Raw genomic sequence first — 19,425 nt, forward strand, 5'->3', positions numbered from 1 at the left:
AGATATTTCCTGATTAAATACTCTAAGAACGTTCTTACCTACCCTACGAAAAATGATAAAGTCCTTCTAGACGAAATAAAGGGGCTGCAAACAAGACAAAACCATATGAAAATGTAAAGCTTTCTGGTAAATGAAAATATATACACAAATATAAAAATCTATGGAAGTCTAATGATAAAACATATTCTTTTTAATTCATCGTATAGAACTTTAAAAAATAAAAGCACTAAAATCTTAAATTTGTTGTAATGTATACAACATAAGAGATGTGTAATATTAATAACATAAGTGAGTACAGGGTGAAGACGGCAAGAAGCAGAGTTTTTCTATGTAATTCATGCTATCAATTTAAAGTATATTGTTATAATTTTAAAATGTCTTATGTAATCACCATTGGTATCTACAAAAAGGGAAGAAATAAAGTGATTTCTGTTAATATGTGACAGAATTTTATATTAGAAAATTCAAAAGAATCATAGAATAAGAAAAACAGAATTCAAACCAATTTATCAAAAGGCAAAATATAAAATCAACACATAAAATTTGTTGTTTATATACAGTAACAGGAAGCAGTACAAAAAATTAAAATATAGTTACATTAGCAATAGTATTTAAAAGAAAATACTTAGGAGTAATGTTGAAGGAGGTAATAGACTTGTATGATGAAAACTATAAAATATTGATGTAATTAAAGAAAAAAATAATAAAGGAAAAAACCCATCCCATAATCCTCAATTGGAATGCTTAATATTATAAGCTATCAGGACTACCCAAGGTGACCTACAGATTCAAAGCAATCTGTCAAAATCCCAGTGACACTTTTCACAAAAATAGAAAGCTCCTTCTAAAATTAATATAGAAAGTTACAGAACACCAGATTACCAAAACAATCAAGGAAACAAAGTGTAAAGTTGGAGGTATCATGCTTCCTGATTTTAAAACATACTTCAAAGCTACTGCTATCAAAAAAGTGTAATACAACTATTAAAACATAGAATCATGAAGCAGAGTAGAAACAGTGCCCAGATACAAGCTCTCGTGGAGAAAGTAAAATGATTTTCAAAAAGGATGCCTATACCACACAATAAGAAAAGTGCAATAAGAAGAGTGTAATTTCAATAACTGGTGTTGAGTCAACTAGACAGACACATGCAAAAAATTAAAATTAAACCAGACCACTTTCATCACATACCAAAATTAACTCAAAATGGAGTAAAGACTTAAATGTAAGACCTGAAACCATAAGAATCATAGAACTCCTAGAAGTAAACATAGTCAGTAAACACCAAGACATCGCTCTTAGCATTATTTTTCTGAACATGTCTCCCTGGGCAAGGAAAACAAACAAACAAAATTAACCAATAGACTACATCAAACTAAAAAGTTTTTGCACAGCAAAGGAAACCATCAACAAAACATGAGAACCAACTGAATGGGAGAAGATATTCACCAGTGATACATCTGATATGGAGTAAATATCCAAAATATATAAAGAACTCGCACTACTTAACACCAAAAAAATCAAACAATTTGACTAACAAAAAGGACAGAGGATCCGAATAGACATTTCTCCAAACAGAACATACAGATAGTCAACAGACATACAAAAAGCACCTCAACATCACTAGTCATCCAAAAATGCAAATTAAAACCACAGCAAGGTATCACCTCACACCTGCCAGAATGGCTATCATCAATAAATCAACAACAATAAGTGTTGGCAAGGGCACAGAATGATGAGGACCTTCATGAACTGTTGGGAATATGAATGGCCACTATAAAAAAAAAAATAGAGTTTCCTCAAAAAATTACAAACTAGCGTAAGACCCAGCAATTCCAATTATAGGCATTTATGCAAAAAATATGAAAACACTCATTCAAAAAGATATATCTACCCCTACATCCACTGCTACATTATTTACAATAGACAGAATATGGAATCAACCTAGGAGTCCCTCAATAGATTAATGGATAAAAAATATGACAGATATACAATGGAATATTATTTAGCCACGAGAAACAAGGAAATCTTGCCACTGGCAACAAAGTGGATGGACCTATAGGGTATTGTGCTAAGTGAAATAAGTCAAACGAAAAAACTCAAAACAAATCAAAAAAACATTCCTAGATACAGAGAATTTCCTGATGGTTGCCAGAGAAGATGAGAGTGTGAAAAGAAAAAAGTGAAGGGAATTGGGAGTTATAAACATCTAGTTACAAAATGAGTAAGGCACGGGAATGTAATGTACAGCACAAGGAATATGGTCATTAATATCGTGATAACTTCGTAAGGTGACAGATGGTTACTTCACTCAATGTGGTCATCACTTTGTAAGGTTTGACACTGATAATATAAATAATTACTATGCTCTACAACTGATACTAATATAACATTGCACATCAAGTGAACTTAAATAATATGAATAAGTGAACAAATAAATATATCATATAAATAAATAAATGTCAAGTACATCATAATAGCTGATCCCATATTGAACCATAATAAAAATTTTGATTACTGTTTCATGTTTTGCAACAAACATTATATTTTATCATGCAAAAAAGCACAAAAAGAAAAAATTTGAATAAAAACCAATCTTTATAATGGCATCATATAATATGAATGAATTAAAAAATGTCTTTAGAATTGATATATAATAGTCAGAAAATTTACACCCAATGTCCTCTCTGTCAACGAATGGTGTATTATGTGTATATTCTAGGAATAAATACATAGCTTCAGTTACTTTAAATTTTATCAAATTCAAAGTAAACTTAATTTCATACAATTCAGATTTTTTTAAGGCAAATTCTTAGCCAAGTTTTTTTTAAGATGTAGTGTTAAGATTTAAACACTTATGTTTAAAATTGAATATTAAGTAGAAAAACAAACAAACAAGTCTTCCTCAACAAGAGGAAGCCAAGACTGGGGGAAAAAACAAAAACAAAACTATTTACAAAAGACATACCTTTATTTAAAGAACTATTATGCAAAACATACAAAGAACTCTTCAACTCAACAGTGAGAAAACAACCTGATTTAAAAGAGACAGAGACATTAACAGACACCATGCTAGAGAAGATATGTAGATGGCAAAGCAGTACATAAAAAGAAGCCCCATATCATATGTCACCAGGGAAATGTACACGAAAACCACCATAAGAATGAAACAAACAACAAATTAAAATGACACTACACACCTATTAGAAAGGCCAGAACCCAGGGCATTGAAAACACCAAGTGCTGGTGAGGATGTGGAACAACAGGAATTCTCTCGTTCATGGCTGGTGGGAATGCAGAATGCCCTAGCCAGGTGGGTGGACAGATGGGTGGTTCTGACAACACTGAACATTCTCTCACCATGTGATCTAGCAATTGTGCTGTTGAGTATTTACCCAAAGACTTGAAAACTTTGATCCACACAAAAGCCCGCATGTTGATGTTTATAGTAGCTTTATTTATACACTCCAAACTTGGAAGCAACTAAGATGTCTGTTAATTGGTGAATAAATAACCTGTGGTACAGACAGACTATGGAATAAGATTCAGTGCTATAAAATAATAAGCTATCAAGCCATGAAAAAATACAGGAGAAACCTAGATACATATCAAGTTAAAGAAGCCAATCTGACAAAACTACATACTATATCATTCCAATTTTACGACTTTCTAGAAAAGGCAAAATGATAGAAACAGAAAAAACATAACTGGTTTCTAGGGTTTACAAGAGGGAGGAATAAACAGGTGGAGCACTGAGAATATTCAGGGCCATGATACTAGTCTGCATGATACCGACATATTAGATACATGCCACCATAAATCTGTCCATACCTATGGAATGGACAGCCCAACAGTGAACCCAAACTATGAACTTTGGGGGTAATGATGTGTCAGTGTAGCTTCATTTATGTAACAAATATACCACTCTAGTAGGAGTTATGGAGAAAGGGGAGGCTATGTGTGTAGGGGCAGGGGGCTTGTGGGAACTCTATGAAACTCTATGCAATTTTGCTGTGAATCTAAAACTGCTCTTAACATGAAAATTCATCCTCAGACATCTGCTTCAATGAAATATCTGTTCTCAGGTCCATGTGCCTTTCCAGTGGTTTTTTAAATGTACATCCAGGAAATGTTTGTATCCTTTGTTTAACAAGAATACCACGATGAGATATGACCTTGCACCAATTAGCATGACCACTATCAAAAACCAAAAAATATCAAGTGTTAGGAAAATGTAAAGTAATTGGCCCCTTATGTACAGTGGGATGAAATATAAATTGGTGCACAGTATGGCGTTTTTAAAAATAGAATTATACCATGAAACAGCCTATCCATCTCTGGGTATATATCCAAGAGACTTCAAAAAGGGTCTGAAAGAGACATTTGCACTGCCCCGCACACTGCAGCATTATTCTAAGAAGCCTGTAACAGATGAAAACAACCCCAATGTCCATGGATAGGTGAATGGATGAAGAATAAACATACAACAAAGAATTATTCACCTTGAAATAGAAACAGATCCTCTAACACAACCCGTGAGGATATTTTTTAAGTAAGCACATGAGTCACAAAGAAACAGATAATGATATGATTACACTTAGGTGAGTCATCTAATGTAGACCACCCCATAGGAAAAAAAAAATTAAATGGTCGTTGCCAATGGCTTCGGGTAAAGGGAAATGAGAAAGTAGTAGTTTAATGGATAACTTTTAAGATGAAAATTTGCAGAAGTCACTGCACAACAATATGAATATACTTAACACAACACAGATGGTTGAAATGGTAGATTTTTAGTCACATGTTTTTGCCAAACTTGAAAATGATTCTGTCATATAACGAGAATATAAATTCATCCATAAACATACGTAAGACTATTTCCATAACTACTTAACTACACAGGATAAAACACTGATCATTAACCAAAAAAAGAAAGAAACAAGATAAGTCACGAACAAAGTTGGGGTAAAATTATACAAGCATGCACGTAATTTTAACGGCAACATACATATGACTTATCTATTATTTGAATTAAACTCCAGTTTGTCTCAAGTGTACTGAACTGAAAAAAAGACATTCACATTCATAATATGTAAGTAAAAATCAAAAATGCAAGTAGCTAAATTAGAGGAACCTACCATTAATAAGTAAAAGCACTGTCATAAAATTACAAAACAAAAAATAAAACATGTATTCCAGAATTCAAAATACTACATAGATGTAATACTGAATAACAATTCTATATAACTGCAATTTCCAACCTTGAGTGTGCCCCCATGAAGAGCAAGCATTTTTCATTAGTGGCATGTGTTATAGGGCAAGAAAATTTCCTAAATAATGCATTAGAATCATTCATAAATAGCTCTAAAAATGTTTTAAATAAATAAGTGTGTGAATGACACTAGAGGAATTTATTACATAATTAATAAATTTCTGGTATTCTTACACAAAATGTAGAGGCTGTGATCCAGCCTACAGAGAAAAAAAAAAACCTTAGTTTATAAATAAAAGAACAAGAAAGTTGTAAAATATCAGAGAATCACTGATCTGTAAGATAAACATTTGAGATTAAAGTATACTGTGAATTATAGGCATGCTGAGCAAGGCAGATGAAAAACCTAACGATTACTTTTTGCTTTGAGAAAACTGAAATTAAGGAAGCAAATATTTCTCTAAATATGGCACCTAAAAAATTCTATAACCCACTTCATATGAAAGAAATACATTCGACCATGTTGTATCAGCACTTTGGAATCAAAAAGCACAAATCTGACACAGATCTAAACAGAAAGTGAAAACATACAAGACACAGGCCCAGGCAACTTTAACTTGAACAAGACAGAATGATGAAATAATTATTAAGACATCAGATAACAGTGGAGACATTCCTCTTTTGTGGGCAATGTGCTAAGGTCCCCTATGGCATTTATTGACAAACTCTGTGAGAAAAATAGATACATGAACCTATTCAAACATGGAGGAATTGGGAACAGACACTTGTAATTTCTAAGGCTGGTTCATACAAAGCAAAAGAACATTGTGAAGTGAAACAGAGAATGAAGTCTTCTCGATTTTGAAAGGTATCTTGTTATGAAATTAGAGTTTGAACTTTGTAGGGTCATATTTGAACCATTTTTAGGATTAGAAATTATAAAGCAGAAAACATATGCCATTTGTACCTAGTGCCCCTGGGATTTCTGTACCAAATTCCAGGACCTCCATCACTTCCTTCACAAAGTTCTCACATGAGGCAAGAATGAAACTTAAAAATGGCTTATCATAGAACTTCTCAACACATGCACACAGTCTCCCAGGCCCCCAAGGCAATGGCAGAGCAGGCAGACCCTGCTGGCCCCCACTGGCCATGGGGAGGACGTTGGCTCTCACTGTAAATGTGACATAGATCATGGGGCAGGTGGAGTTCCTAGAGGACGTAGAAGCATGAGACATCTTGGAGAGACCTGTCCCTCTGTAACAGCAACAGAAAGAAACTTGAGCTTTTCAAATTCTTTCCACTGAAGTGGAGATTCCCAATCAAAATTTTAAGGTCTGGCTTCTCCATGACTTTTGTCTCTCATGTCTGTGTCATTTGCCCCCTTCATTTCCACCTATCTGGGAGGATGGATATTGTCTTTTTTCTCTTCACATTCCAGGCTTTCTTCATTTGCTTCAAGAAGGTGACCAGGTCAGGCTTAGACACAGCAAGACCTGTTCATTAGAAAAAGGAACATGGGTTTTGATGGAGAGTCTCCAGTTTCCAATCCATTCTAGAGAAGAGAGGACGATACAAAATGTTAAAATATTCTAGAAAATAATTCCACAAAATACTGTTTTCTGACAGCAACTTTATTCTACTAGACAATATGTATATTTTCAAAACCTGAGTTTTACTTCCAAGTAAAAGACTTCTTTTCACACCATCAAATCCCCAATATGCTCCTTGAGAGCAGAGATCTGAAACTCTACCATGCAAAAGCAGAAGCTTCAGAGAGATGCTGTACTGATAAAGGAAACTCTGCAGGTGGGGTAGGCATTCTGGAAGGAAGCTGACCTCACTCAGGAAGACCAGATTCCCGTAGTTCTCCAACATCATGTCCATGTCCAGTTTCCACTGAGCTGGGTCCAGGCCTTCCCACTCTTCCTAAGAAAAATCTATGGCCACATTCTTAAATGTCAACTGTCACTGAAACAAAAGTGTCCAGGGACAGAGCTCATAATGTTACCCAATATGAAAACAGACTTAAGAGGACTAGTTTCGACTTAAAAAAGTATCCAGAATACAGTTAGATCATTGACAGAAATATTCTCTAGTGTATTTTCTAACTTTGAGTAAAAAGATGACATCTGACCCATGAAGCAATGGAAGAGACTTTACTTTCCTAGAAGATAAATTTTAAAACACCATGCATATCAACACAGGCATATGAGTTTTTGAGTGTCATATTTGTATCATACAAGATTGTTGTATACATTTCTAAGATAAAAAAGTCATGATGGTTTAGATGTGTAAAGTATTTCTCAAATTTTAACATAGATAATAATAAAGATCGACAAATAAAATTCTGACTGAGGAGTTCTGAGGTAAACCTGTTTCCACATTTTTAACAACCTCACTTTTAACTAGTTACATCAAAGTTTATGGTTTGTGTGCCCAACCGTTGAATAGCACAGAGAAACAAACCACAGAGGAAAATTCATACATGACTTAGAACTGAAAGAGATTTATGGATTTTACAGTTCTCATAGAATAGAGAACATAGCAACCACAATCCTTTTGAAAATTTACTACATACTAGATATTGTTCTAACAGTTTTTATATACTAATTTCTAACGAACATAAGTAAGCTGAGAACAATATTCTTCTTCTTTTATTAGGGAACATTTTGTAAAACATCCACTAAATGGCTTGGGTTTTACTCAAAACTTTCTCTAGATTTTTCAGAAGGACACAAACTAAAACTCATAGGCAATTCTTATGAATGTTCATATCAGTTTTGGTAACTGAGAATAGAAACAACTTAAGCAAGTAAGGAGAAAGAATAGCTCCAACAATGTTAACATTTTATGCACAAGGACAGATAAGTATATAGAAACTACATATGCATTGAAGTGAGAATGAAATTTTCACATCAATAAAATCAAGATTGTTTTGCAATTCAATGAATCTCATGCATCTATCTGCAGATGACACTCTACTGTATAAACACAATAGAAAGATAAATACACAGAATAATATAAATTAGAGCTATCGTTTGTCTTTAATTTCTTTGGAACATTTTACGTATCATTTGTACTGAGCTATCCATTAGAAAGTTAACACACTTAAAGATAACATGATTCTTGTAAACTTTCTTGAAAATACAAACAGTGATGAAGTAGGGTATGTCTGTGACATGAGTATGGAATATAATGAAATTCATAGGAACAAGGCCTGATCGATGAAAGCCTCCACATCAAAAGCCAATTCTCTTAATTTTTTTTTTTAAGTCTTTGTCTATATCTGATTTTTTTTCTGGCTTTAATAAAATAGAATAGACAACTAGTTGTTCATATTTATATTGTACAATTCAATGAGTTTTATTTTCAATTATAGTTGGTCTACAATAATATACCAGTTTCAGTTGTATAGCGGTGATCAGAGATCCACATAACTTGCAAAGTGATCACCCCACTAAATCTAGTACCACTTTTCCACCTTACATATTTATTACAACATTATTAACCATCTTCTCCATGCTATACTCTACATCTCCATGTCTATTCTGCAACTATCCATTTGTACCTCTTAATCCTTTTGCCTTTTCACTGCCATTCCCCCAACCTCCCTCCCAAACAGTAGCCCTCAAAACATTCTATTTGAGTTTATTTCTGCCTTTGTTCTTGTTTATTTTGTTCTTTAGATTCCACATGTTCTTGAAATCAGGCGATATATGTCTCTCTCTATCAGACCTATTACATTCAGCACAATACCCTTTAGGTCCATCAAGGCAATCTCTTTTTCTATCCCCTTCCTTTTAGTCTGTGTGTGTCTTTTAATCTGAAGTGAGTCTCTTGTAGGCAGCTCAGGTAGGAGTCTTGTTTTCTTATCCATTCAGCCACTCTATCTTTGGTTGAAGTACTTAATTCTTTTCCATTTGAAGTACTTGTTGATAGGAATGTAGTTATTACCATTCTGTTTTTGATACATGTTTTTTCCTTTTAAAAAAGTCCCTCCAACATTTCCTATAATACTGGCTTGGTGTTGATAAATACCTTCAGCTTAATTTTCTCTGGGAAGCTCTTTATCTGTCCTTTAACTCTAAATGATAGCTTTGCTGGACAAATATTCTTGGTTGTAGATCCTGGATTTTCATCATGTTGAATATTTTGTGACAAGCCCTTCTGTCCTGTATGGTTTCTTTTGAGAAATCAGCTGCCAGTCTTATGGGTGCTCCCTTGTATGTAACCAACTGCTTTTCTCTTGCTGCTTTTAAGAATCTCTTTGTTTTTTACCTTTGGTATTTAATTATGATGTGTCTTAGTGTGGGCCTCTTTTGGTTCCTCTTTCTTGGGACTCTCTGAGTTTCCTGGGGTTGTATGTCTATTTCCCTCACCAGATGACAGAAGTTTTCCATCATTATTTCTTCAAACAGCTCTTCAAAGTCTTGTTTTCCTTCAGGTACCCCTACGACATGGATATTTTTACATTTAATAGTGTCCCATAGGCTACTTAAATTATTATTATAGTCTTGGCTTCTTTTTTCTTGCCATTCTGATTAAGGGTCCTTGGCTTCCCCATCCTCTATAAGTCATTTGATCCTCTTATTTATACATTCTGTTTATTCCAGCTAATAAGAGTTTATTCCAACTCTTCATCTCAGATAATGTATTTTCTTCACTTCTGACTGGGTCCTTTTTATAATTTCCATTTCCATTTTAATGTTTTTTGTAATCTGTTTATTAAAGTTCTCACTAAATTCATCTACACTTCTCCTAAATTCATTGAGTATCTTTATAACCAGTGTTTTGAACTCTACATCTGATAGATTGTTTGACTCCATTATTTCTGGATCTCTGTTCTGTTCTCTCATATGGTTTCTACCTATTTGTCTTCCCATTTTGGCTGCCTTTCTGTGTCTGTTTATATGTACTAAGCAAAGCTCTTAAGTTTCCCAGTCTTATTAGTGTGGCTTTGTGTAGTAGGTCTCCAGTGGAACAGTCTTGAGAGGGATTCAGCTGCAGGCCAAGTATAGCTCTAGCCTGTGCCCCTCCGAGGCTACCTATTAAGGATCAGCAAGCAATCCACAGATGCTGTGCTTATAGCTGCCTCAAGAAACCACACCAGAAACCAAAGCTTGCTGCCACAAGTGTGAGTCTTGGCATGGCTAAGCAAGGAGCACCAGACTCACAGAGGACAAAACTAGATGTGGTTTAGGTGGGGCTGTAAGTTGGGGGAATTTGGAGTATCAGGGAATCCTCTGGGCAGAGAAACCTGTTATTCAGTTTGATGTTTCAGCCATGGCGGTGCTGTGTCCACACACTGGGACTGGGGAGGGCTCAACAGAGGAGCAATGGATATCGCTGGCACTTCTGTCCAGGAAAGAGCCTCACCTCCAGCCCTCGCTCTGACAACTCAGTGTCCCCCTGTTAAGTCCCTGGTGCCCCCTGAGCAGCCTACCCGGCACTGGTGCTCAGAGAGAGCACATCCATCACCACGAGAGTCTGCTTGTGGACACAGCCCCTTTAAGAAGCGTCTGCAGCTGCTGGCTGCCACTGCCATACCTACCATCTGTCCTACTCAGCCACTCGGGGACCATGCAGTCTCGTGTCTTCACCTCCTAACTTCTACAGTTGCAGGTTGATTAATTATTTCTCTCCATAGCTGTAGTGCTTCTGTTTATCTAGATCCCAGGCAACATTCTTTGCTTTTTGCTCTGAGTTTCTGTCACAACTTTGATTTGGTCACAAGAGGGATAAACAAAGCTTCTATCATCTATGCTATTTTTTTTCTCCTCACCTTGCTTTCTATTTGACTGGCAGCAGAGGGAGGAAGGCACTTGAGACACCATTGGCTATGTTCTCCATGTGGACCATGTGGCCTGGGTGGTAGTACCTGTGAGTCCTTCGATAGGCTTTTTGAGGTGCAACAGAGCCTATTAGCTGAAAATGAATGGTGGCTGTTATGATGAATGGTTTTCCAACATTTGTCACAGAGGATGACTAAAACCACTAGGAGAACAACTGCATCCAAAAAGCATATAGGAAACTGCAGATGAAGGTCAAGTCCTTAGCTGTGGTGTTTCGAAATTCTTCATTGCCTCAGAGGTGCGGCACATAACATTTTAGAAGAAAATATGAAGAACTGGTCAAGAAGACATGAATTGAAGCAAATGATGATAATGAATTTACTTAACATAGATCACCTCACAATAAGTTGTGTAGGAAATAGATATTTAAATACTTTTAATTGCTGAGCAACAGTTTTTTAAGCCAATGCGCTTTAGTAAAGAAAGGTGAGGGCCTTAATTTATGAAAGCAAAGAGAGACAAAGAAAACGAGAGTTTCCAAATAAAACATAATGGTTTTGCAAATCTCTCAATAAATCCCTCCAAGACCCATATCAAAGATAAAAGGAAAAATATTAACTTTATAGGGAAAAGAGAACCTCAACCAGTGAAAAGCAGGTGGAATGGAACAAATTTATCATGTGTCTAAGGCATACGAAAGGACAGATTATCTCGGCTATGATATTACTGGCAAAAACAATTGAATAAATAAATGATAATTTAAACCTGGTCATAAAAAAACATTAGTTTTATGCAAATTTCAATCACACATAGCTCTTGTGTCCTGTAACTCTAATACTACATTTAAATAGTAAGTCTTTCTTACAAATTTAGTGAGAAAGTTTCTTCTAATTACTCTTTTTTCAGAACATTCTGAGTTACTCTGACCACTAATGTCATTCTGGCCAAACATCAAATTCCTTAATCCCATTCTACAGTACTGACATTGCCACCATATGAACCTACAACCTACACTCACTCCTCTTCTTGACAACACCCGAGCATCTTAGTCACCACATAAAGATGCTGGACATCAATGCCTTCCCCTGTTGGTCTATTACCAAGAATATTTTTTCAATAGCTGAGGGTCTTTAATTCCAGGTGAGAATTCTTTATGTCTTTAGGGAGGCTGGATGGAGAGAATGCAGAGAAAGCTCTAGAACAAAGGACAGAAGTAATCTAAAGCACCGATCTCAACTCTCATTAAAAAACAAACAAACGAACAAACAAACAAACAAAAACCGAAGTAGCTGCAAAGAACCTTGTTTGGCAGGGATGTCAGAAGTAGAGAATCATTGGTTGCAGGCTGCAAATCCACCAATTTTAGAAGGAAAAGCAGACACAGCCTCTGACCCAGAACAGAACATTTACCTGAGAAGCAACCATTTCATCCCTATCCTCGTTCTGCTCCTGCTCTGAGTTGTTTACTCAGGCAAACTTATGTTGAAGAATCAGAGCTACAACTTAAAAATATGCCTTCAACAATATCGATGAAGCCTTCATCTGATTCTCCCATGCTCACAACCACAAGGATCTGGAAATGCTAAAAAAAAAAAAAAAAAAAAACAAAAACCCGCCCTCTCCTGTCCTTTGTCACTGGACAGTTATGGACAACGAGCTCCTGTGTAAAGACCAAACTAAGCTTCTTCTTACCTGTCTTCCTATGCTCGCCCTCACACAGGGGTCCACAAATTCCTATAGGAATGAGAACAAGGGGTGCTTTCCCCCTCAAACACACCCTTTTAAGTCCACTTGACCAAAGCCTGCTCTCAACTCTCACGAATGTGTCCAAGAGACTGCCTGCTAATCCCTGGCCTCACCACAGAATCACATAAAAAACCTCATTAAAACAGTGATGTTCATCCCAATCAGTGAGCCCCAAAATATGTAAAGCAATTACTAACAGAACTAAAAGGAGAAACAGACCAAAACACTATCATAGTAGGGAACCTAAATATCCCACATTTGGATATGGATAGATCACCCAAACAAAAAATCAATAAGGAAATAATGTCCTTAAATGACACATTAGACCAACTGGACGTAATTGACATTTACAGAGCCTTCCATCCCAAACAGCTGCTTTACATTCTTCTCTAGTGCACATGAAACATTCTCAAGAATCGACCACATACTGGGACACAGAGATAGCCTCAACAAATATAACAGGGTTGAAATCATACCAATCATGTTCTCTGACCATAATGCTTTGAAACTGGAGATGAACTGCAAAAAGAAAGCAGGAAGAACCACAAATACATGGAGATTTAACAACAAGCTACTGAAGAATAACAGGGTAAGAGAAGAAATAAAAAGAGAGATCAAGAGATGCATAGAAACGAATGATGATGATAGTACGACATATCAAAACTTTTAGGACACGGCAAAAGCGGTCATAAGAGGAAAGTTCATATCATTTTTGGCCTATTACAGGCCTACCTCCAAAAACAAGAACGAGCCCAAATAAACAACCTGACACTTCATCTTAAAAAATTAGAAAAGGAAGAACAAATGAAGCCTCAAGTCAGCAGAAGGAAAGAAATAATCAAAATTAGAGCGGAAAGAAATGAAATTGAAACAAACAAACAAACAAAACAATAGAAAAAATAAATGCAACAAAGATCTGGTTTTTTGAGAAGGTTAATAAAATTGACAATCCCCTGGCTAGACTCATTAAAGAAAAAAGATAAAGGGCACAAGTAAACAAACTCAGGGATAAAAGAGGGGAAATTACAACAGACACTGCAGAAATACAAAGGACCATAAAAGAATACTATGAAAAAGTATATAACACCAAATTTAATAACCTAAAAGAAATGGACCAGTACTTAGAAAAATACAACCTTCATAGACTGAATCAAGAAGAACCAGAAAATCTAAATAGACTGATCAGCAGTATGGAAATTGAAACAATCATCAAAAATCTACCAAAAAATAAGAGTCCAGGACCAGATGGCTTCACCAGTGAATTCTAGCAAACATTCAAAGAGATATAATACCTATTCTCCTCAAATTCTTTCAAAAAAATTAAAGAGGAGGCAATACTTCCCAACATATTTTATGAAGCCAATCTTACCCTGATACCAAAACCTGGTAAAGATAACACACAAAAAGATAACCACAGACCAATATCTCTCATGAATACAGATGCAAAAATCCTAAGTAAGACACTAGCGAACCGAATACAGCAACATATTAAAAGGAATATGCACCACAATCAAGTGGGCTTCATCCCAGAGGCACAGGAACGGTTCAACATATGCAAATCAATTAATGTGATACATCACATAAACAAAATAAAAAATAAAAATAAAATGATCATATCAATAGATACAGAAAAAGCCTTTGACAAGATACAGTATCAATTTATGATCAAAACTCTTAACAGTATCGGTATAGAAGGAAAGTACCTTAACATAATGAAAGCCATATATGACAAACCCTCAGCCAACATTAGTCTTAATGTTGAAAAACTAAAAACCTTCCCTCTAAGATCAGGAACAAGGCAAGGCTGTCCACTATCGCCACTGTTATTCAATATAACATTGGAGGTCCTAGCAAGTGCAATCAGATGAGAGAAAGATATAAAAGGCATCGAAATAGGAAACAAAGAAGTCAAACTGTCACTATTTGCGGATGATATGATTCTCTGTACAGAAAACCCTAAAGACTCCACAAGAACACTACCTGAAACAATAAGCAAATACAGTAAAATTTCTGGATCCAAAATCAATGTTCAAAAATCCAATGTTTCTATATTCTAATTATGAAGTGTTAAAAAAAAAGTGGAAATATAATTCTTTTTGCAGTTGCAACAAAAAGAATAAAATATCTAGAAATAAATCTAATAAAACATGTAAAGGACCTATATAATGCAAACTATAAGACTCTAGTAAATGAAATTTACTAGATGCAAAGAAATGGAAAAATATTCCGTGTTCTTGGATTAGAAGAATCAACATAGCTAAAATGACCATATTACTTAAAGCATTATACAGATTTAATGCAATCTCCATCAAAATCTCATCAGTATTTTTTAAAGAAATAGAACAAAAAGTCATCAGATTTGTATGGAAGTACAGAAGACCCCAAATTGCCAAAGCCATCCTGAGAAAAAATAATGAGGCCTGAGACATCACTCTGCTCAACTTCAAATTATACTACAAAGCAACAGTAATCAAAACTGCATGGTATTGGCACCAAAACAGACACACGGACCAGTGGAACAGAATCGAGAGTCCAGAAGTAAACTCATGTTTATTTGGGCAAAAAATTTTCAACAAAAAGGCCAAAAACATACAGTGGAGAAAGAAAAGCCTCTTCAATAAATGGTGCTGTGAAAACTGGAAAGCCACCTGCAAAAGAATGAAACTGGACTGTTGTCTATCAACACACAACAAAATGAACTCAAAATGGATTAAAGACCTGAATATAAGACCTGAAACAATAAAATGCATAGAAGAAAACAGGAACTAAACTCAAGATCTCGGACTTAAAGAGGATTTTATGAATTTGAACTCAAAGGCAAGGGAAGTAAAAGCTAAAATAAGTGGACAGGACTACATCAAACTAAAAAGCTTCTGCTCAGCAAAAGAAACCATCAATAAGATAAAGAGACAACCATCCGAATGGGAAAATATATTTATTTGTAAGCAACACCTCCAATAAGGGCCTAATATCCAAAATATACGAAGAACTCATACGACTCAATAACAACAAAAAAAATTAAATGATACATTAAAAAAATTGGCATATGACCTGAACAGACACTTCTCCCTAGAAGACATACAAATGGCCAACAAATATTTGAAAAGATGCTCAGCTTCTCTAGCTATGAGGGAAATGCAAATCAAAACCACAATGAGAGACTATCTCATATCTGTTAGAATAGCTATAATCAACAGGACTAGTAATAACAAATGTGGGAGAGGATGCAGAGAAAAAGGTTAACCCTCATACACCTCTGGTGGCACTGCAAATTGGTACAGTCACTATGGAAAACAGTATGGAGGTTCTCAAAAAACTAAGAATTTATCTACCATATGATCCAGCAATCCCTCTATTGGGTATTTACTCCAAAGACTTGAAAACCGATATCTTAAAAGATATTTGCACACCGATATTCATAGCAGCATTATTCACAGTGACCAGGACATGGAAGCAACCGAAATGTCCTATGATAGATGATTGGATAAAGAAGCTGTGGTACATGTATACAATGGAATATTACTCAGCCATAAGAAGAGATGGAATACTGCCATTTGCGACAACATGGATGGACCTTAAGATAATCCTGCTAAGCGAAATAAGCCAGACAGAAGTTGAAAATCACATGATGTCACTTATATGTGAGATATAAACCCAAAAGCAACAAATGAGCAGGACAAACAGAGACTCATGGACATGGACTTTAGTGGTTACCAGAGTCTAGGGGGGTGAGAGGAAGAGGGAGGTAAATGAGGTAAAGGGGGTCAAATATGTGGTGACAGAAAGAAATCTAACTATGGGAGGTGAACACACAGTGTAAATATATATATGCCTTACTGTTAAAGTGTACAGCTGAAACTTATTGGATTTCATTAAACAATATCACCATAAAAAAAAAGTTTAAAAACATTTTAAAAAATCAGTGATGCTCCACTCAGACCACTTTTCCAACTCTGTGGGGAGGCCCAGGTGAAGCCATTTCTTAAAACTTTCCCAGGTGATGCAGTGGGAACCCTGATAAAAAACATCTAGTTGGAATGAGCATGAAGACACCTGTGGATCCTGGCCCACTCTAAGAAGTTATGGCTCTGCAGGTCTGCAGGAGACCCTTGAAATGGCAGCTTTAAGTCTTCCCCAGTGGTGCTGACCTTGCTCCCTCAGACCTGTTCCCTATAGCACTGGGATACAGATATCAGAATCCACACACTTGAGATGTCTGGTAGTGTGAATGTGGCCCAAGAACTTTTAGAAAGGCAGACTCACTGAGTGGATATCTTTCCTTTTTTTCCAGAAAATCACAGCAAATTATTTAAAAAACTGTAAAATGATGAAGATAGATTTTGGTGCTGAAAACTCTGAAAAAGAGTTAGGTATGAAAATCTGCTGATCAAATTAACTCACTATGAATAGGCCAGCTCTGTGGGAACGAAGCTTCAGGTCCAATCAGTCCCTCCTTCAACATTTCCAGAGAATGGACAAGAAGGACATGAGGGTAATTTACTTTGTAGTCCCCAGATTGCTAACTTGAGAACTCATATAAGGGTGGGGGGGGGCGGGGAGGAGGTGCTCAATATTAGAATAACTCAAAAAACTAGGTCATCTGTTATTAAAACTACCTCATATATAGCAAAGAATAAGAGGTGGTCACGTGATGTCACCAAAGCTTCCTTCAGGAGTTAAAGATTATTTACATAAATATAGAAATTCACCAGACTTAGATTTCTCAATACACTTTACAAAAAACAATGAACTAAATATGAGCAAAGCAGGAAAAAAAAGTATATCCCAGATAAAAGAGAAAAGATCCAACAGTTTTAACATTCCCTCAAAAAGCATCATTCAGTGACAGATTCATTCTTTTCTTATCCCAGGCCACCACCGTCAGGTCATCCCAGGAAAAAGAAAGGGAGGCATGACTGGCTGACACAGGTCATGGCTACATAAGGGCTGCAAATGGCGGCTCTTTCTCTCTCATCTTTCTGATTACGCCCCATCTCCACGTATTTCTGCCTCTTTCTCCCAATCCCAGTTGTCCCCTCTGATTCCCATTACCGCTCTTGGCCCCGATTCACTGGCGCCCCCAGCTGGCTGAGCTCTCAGGGCGGCTTCTCCCTCCGCCGTCACCCTGCCACCCCCACTGTTCCCGCACGGGCATCCCCAGCTCTCTTCCCGAAACCTGAGGACAGCGCCCTTAGTCGCCCCTGTTTCTGCTCATCAGGCGCCTTCTCCTGGATCCCTTCCATCTCTCTGGAGCTCCTCCATTCCCTGTATATTCTCCATTTTCTTTCTCCTGTGCCTACTTCTCCGAGTTTCTGTCCGTCAAACCATCGATGACAAGTCCTTCCAGCGCCTCTGATTTGTCGTCTCTTTAAAGACCCCTGCCTGACCGCTGTGCTTCCTTGCACATCTAATCCTCTCTTCTCTTTCGTGATCCCCTCACACCCTCGTCCTGCCGCCCTTCTGGCCTCCTGGTCGCAGTCACTGCTTTCACAAAGCCCCTCCCGCGCGTGAGTGGGAATGAGGGGTTGACCTCCTCCGGTGACATCCTCCTAAATCCCACCCCTAAACAGTGTCCGCTTCCTGGGATTCGGGCCCCTTATTAATTGGGGCCTGCAGAACCCACGCCAAGGGAGAAGCCGAGCTCCCTCCGCCAAGAGTGGCGAGGCTGGGGGAGGGGCGCCGAGGGTCCGAATCCAGCTCCCGAGTCCATCTCCCAAGACTGTACATGGCGCAGGGAAGATGGGCTGCCGAGTGAAGGGTTTTAAGCAGGAAAACGAACCGAAGGCAGACACATTACAGACGGAACCCCCTTAGAGTTTACGCGAAAGGAGCGCAGACCCTCCACCCCGCAGCGAGGCGTCAGGGATACGGACGTCTCCCCTGGATCCGTACTCACCGCTGCAGGAGGTGCGGGTGAGGAACTTCAGCGTCGGTAGCGACCCACCCCAGGCTTCCAGTGTGCAGGACTGTGGACCAAAACGCTCAGTGTTCAACCAGAAGAACCGAAAATTACGGTCGCAAACAAGATTCGCAGCAGCATTAATGCATCCGGGCCTGCAAGAAACTCCGCGTGGTCGCTGAAGAAAAATTTGGGTCGCAGGAGGGACCTGAATCGAGCACTTCTGGCACAGGGCGGGACCGTGGGCGGAGGGGCGGGACCCACGGGGCGGGGGCGGGATCTAGGCTCCTCTCTTTCTCACATACTTACTTAATACGTTTTAAGGCTCGAACATCATTACTCAATTTGCAAGATTTCTCTTTGAAATTAATATGATGATGATCCCCTAAGGACTGAATTCTCGATAAAAAGTTTGCCATACATGATATTTTAAAGATTTCGATGTGTATTTACTTAAGTTTAGTGTTGCTTAACTCTTGGTTAAATTATGTAGCCCAATTCATTATTCTTCAAGGTCTCCTTACTGCGAATTTCTGATGATTAGAGAAGACTCATCCTGCCTAAAGGCTCCAAGTTTATTATGTTTGTAAAGATTTTCTCTAATATGTACAATTGTGACATTTGGTCATCGATGAAAAATGGATCAAAATTTTGCCATCTTGATGCAAATGTTGACTTTGATACTAGGATGGATTCTTTCTAGTTTTGAAAAGAACCATTTTGATAGATTTCTTAACTTGATTACACGTATGATGTGCATTCTCAGTTTTAATCT

At 37.1% G+C, this 19,425-nt stretch overlaps 1 long non-coding RNA gene across 1 annotated transcript; it reads right to left on the minus strand.

The window, feature by feature from the left end:
• Positions 1-3,437: 3,437 nt before the first annotated feature.
• Positions 3,438-18,870, minus strand: LOC111734485. The gene is made up of 2 exons (XR_002778463.1): positions 18,648-18,870; positions 3,438-6,765 (listed from the first exon to the last, which is right to left on the minus strand). It is a non-coding gene; the product is annotated as an uncharacterized LOC111734485 (long non-coding RNA).
• Positions 18,871-19,425: the final 555 nt, after the last annotated feature.

The sequence above is a fragment of the Pteropus vampyrus genome, unplaced genomic scaffold, assembly GCF_000151845.1.
Source record: "Pteropus vampyrus isolate Shadow unplaced genomic scaffold, Pvam_2.0 Scaffold1423, whole genome shotgun sequence".
Classification (NCBI taxonomy): domain Eukaryota; kingdom Metazoa; phylum Chordata; class Mammalia; order Chiroptera; family Pteropodidae; genus Pteropus; species Pteropus vampyrus.